Raw genomic sequence first — 3,792 nt, 5'->3', positions numbered from 1 at the left:
TACATGCGATATTTTGTTACATGCATAGAGTGTGTCATGATCAAGTCAGGATACTTAGGGTATCCATCGCTTTGAGCATTCATCATTTCTGTATATTAGGAACAATTCAACTCCTCTCTTCTAGATACTTGGAAATATAAAATACACCATTGTTAACTAAAGTCACTGGACTCTGCTGTGGAACAATAGAACTTGTTATGACTTTTGTCTAACTGCATGTTTATAAAGCTTTTTCCAAAGGACTTTAAAAAATGTTTCCTTACATTATATCAGCCTTAGTCAATTAATATTCCACCTGCCTTTCCTTCTTAACCACCAAACAGTTTTTAAGAGTTTGTAAATTCCAATTTTAAGGATTTAGATTTAAATACTGTCACTGCAATCAGTTATCCATTGCCGAATAACAAACCACACCTGAAGGCAATGGGTTAAAACAACAAATGTTTTCTTTGCTCATGAGTCTATAGGCGGGGAATGGCAGAGCTCAGAGGGACGGCTCTGGGTTTGACGTGGTGTTGGTTCTTGTGGCTTCCTCTGTGGCTGGCAGATCCAAGATGGCCTCAGATAGCTGGCACTGTAGCTAGCAGGGGTCCGATTACTGGGCACTGGTGGGGATGGCTACAGCTCTTTTCTTAAGGAATTGGTTGCTCTTCCTCATGTATCTGGGGTCTGGGTTCTGGTTGTCAGCTAGGTTCCTCGAGTTGTCTCTACTTGGCCTTTCTCCAGTAGGCTAGCTTGGACTTTCCCACAGGGCAGATGGTACCCCTCAAATGAAAGTGAAAACTTCCAGACCTCAACTTGGAAGTGCCAGAATAGTATTTCCACTGCATTCTATCAGCTAAAGTAAGCCAAAAGCCAGCCCAGATTCGAGGACAAAGGAAATAGATTCTACTTCTGAGAGGAATTGTTGGCAGCCATCTTTGTAGTCAATCTCTCACAGTCACCTTCCCCAAATAAATAGCCCCTACTCTGTCTCTGAAGTGCTGCCAATCACAGAGGAAGTTTATGAACTAGAATTTAGCACTACAATTAGAGTAGTATATGGTACTTTAACTGAAGAGGTCAAAATGCTTTTTTGATATAAATGTATTTAGGACAGTGAGTGTTGTTATTTTTCAGCACTAATAATTTCAAGTTAGAAGGTGTAATATCTCTGACTATTAAAAGTTAAGCTAAGTTCTCCTAGTCTTGAGAATCTGGGGGAATTACCTTTAGTTCATTACCTCTGTGTGTGGCAACTCCCTGGTGGTCAGTTAGGAGCATGGGAGACATGATGAATAAATTATCTTGTTTTCTTGTTCTGATAATACCATATTGCAGACTTGGAATAACTTTCTAATCCCACTAATTGTTTTTAAAGAAATAACACGGTTTTGATTTTTTATATTTTATCACACCAAGTTCTCCACATTTGGGTACATCAAGATCTTACCATCAAAACCCTTCCTGGTGTTAAGCAGATGGATAATTCTGAAATATGTACGTATGGAATTAAGTTCTGTGACTATCCAAATACGCCAACCACTTCCATGGCATTTGGAATTATGCAATGGAAAATGTTTTCAGTGATGCCCTTTTATGTGTTAATTTTGCAGAATTTATTCTCGATTATAATTTCAAATCACCTGAGCAACACAAGAAAATGAGAAATTGTATCAAAACCAAGAACTGACTTGAATTCAGCATTATGAAAACATTTTCAATTAATTAGTTGGCATAAGCTGAAGATAACCCATATTCAACAAGCCAATTCTGGTTGACATTTCCCAAAATATGCCATATTGAGTTTGTTGTTTTTGTCCAATACCCCTTAAATTAAGGAAAAAAATTAAAGCAGAGGGTATAAAATCATTTACTCCCATGTGACTCAGGAAACTTTAATTAGCTATGCCTGATAGGAAAAAAAACTTTGCTTCTGTTAAATTTTGTTAAAATTTGTACTTTAAATGACCTTTAAATGTAAAGACTCTTTCATGACACAATTGTCCAATCTTCATATTAATGAAGGAGCCAGATATTTTCATTTCCTGCAGACTTGCCAAGTCTCTTTAGTTTGGAACAAGATTTGACTCTAAGGTGCTTACTCTAAAAAAAAAAAAAGAAAAGAAAGAAAAAAAATTTTTCTCTTCAGTTGAAAGAACTTTTTAAAATAATTTTTGATAGTCTATATTTGAAACACATAACATGTCTTTACATTTAAAAATTCTCCTCCATATTGACTCGGGGCAAACTTGGCACCTTGATTTTCAATAGTGACTCTTTTGCTCTACTTTTCAGCATTGCATTGTATTTAAAATATACATTTAAAAAAATCACACTGCCATTGAACTTGGGCCAAATACATTGAACAAGTGAATTTAGCGGGACTGGAGGAACAAGATAAAAGGTCTATACACAGCCATTCCTGTGCGGCATCTACTATACAATGAAGTGTTGTGTAACTCTGCCGTGCAATGTAAACAATGATGGTAATTTGTGTTTTCTTATTACCATGAGTCCTTGAATGGAATTTATAGCCTTTTGTCAACATTAAGTTCCATTTCTCACTTCATCACATCCCCCAGCGCCCCTCGTGTGATGACTGAGGAGCCATGAGCTGTCCTTCTGTTTTGCACACATATCTTACAACAACTGCCTTTTTATCTCCCCATTGTTAGTCTCAGAAACCCAAGCGCAGTGTAGTAGGAGGCTGGAGCAATGCCAAGCAGAGCTAGAATAATATAACTACACTTTCGCCACCATCCTTATTAACACCTGTCTTTCTTCACGAGAATGGTCACAGAGATTCTATTCCAGAGCAATTATACTGGACCCAAGTAGGGGAAATAAAAGAAGATTTCAAAAGAAGAAATAGTGGGTCCATTATTAGAGCACAGAATAATGTAATCAAGAAATTAAGGAGGTTTATTTTTTTGCTGGAGACTCAATACAAAAGACTAACTGGGATTTCCTCCCTGCCCCCCCTACCCCCAAGTAATTAAGCCTTAGAGTTCTGGGGTATTGGGTTGGCCTAGCCCAGGGGACCTTGAATGGCTACAACACTGGGACTTGGCATTGAACTGTCAAAACACCAGGCCCTAGAGGGGTGGACTTGGGAGAGCTGTGCAAGAGAGGACCAGTCAGGACAGGAATGACGGGGACAAGGATGGTAGTGACAGGGAAGTAGAACAGTTCTGAGAGGCAGGATAGTGGGATAGAGATATATTGCCTGGTATCCAAGGCTTAGCAACTGAAAATGTGCACATAAATTGTCGGGAGACCTAGTAAAAAATGCAGGTTCAGATTCAAGAGGTGGGACCAGAGAGTGCATTTCTAACAAGCAGTGGGGTGGTGTAGCTGTTGCTGGTCTCTAGACTTCACGCTAAGTAGCCAAAATGTAGATCACATCCTGTCTCTGTGTTGTTATCTTGGAGGTGGAGATGTGCTGAGGATGGACCCAGGGCAGCCTAAATGCCAAGCTCTGTAGTATTGGGAACAATGACAAAAGTTCTATGTATCTAACTTGTACACTAGGACACTAGAGCAAAGATGCTGGGGATCTGCAAAGGGATCACGCCAGCCTGTACAAAGACCATCAGTTCTAACAGGCAACACTAAAAACAGAAGACCAAAGGCCTTTCTCCAAATTTCCTGGCCTATTTCCTCCCAACCTCCTGGCATCTTGAATGACTCTAGAGAAGGAAAGGAACCCCACCCTCAGTCTCCAACAGAATTAATTTCCAAACTAACTTGGCTTGAGACATCAACTGTGGAGGATCTTGACCCAAATATATTTAATATAAATTTTTTTTT

The sequence above is a fragment of the Otolemur garnettii genome, unplaced genomic scaffold (genome assembly GCF_000181295.1).
Source record: "Otolemur garnettii isolate 467f Iridium unplaced genomic scaffold, OtoGar3 scaffold00038, whole genome shotgun sequence".
In the NCBI taxonomy this organism is placed as follows: Eukaryota; Metazoa; Chordata; class Mammalia; order Primates; family Galagidae; genus Otolemur; species Otolemur garnettii.
This window is presented reverse-complemented; position numbering follows the sequence as displayed.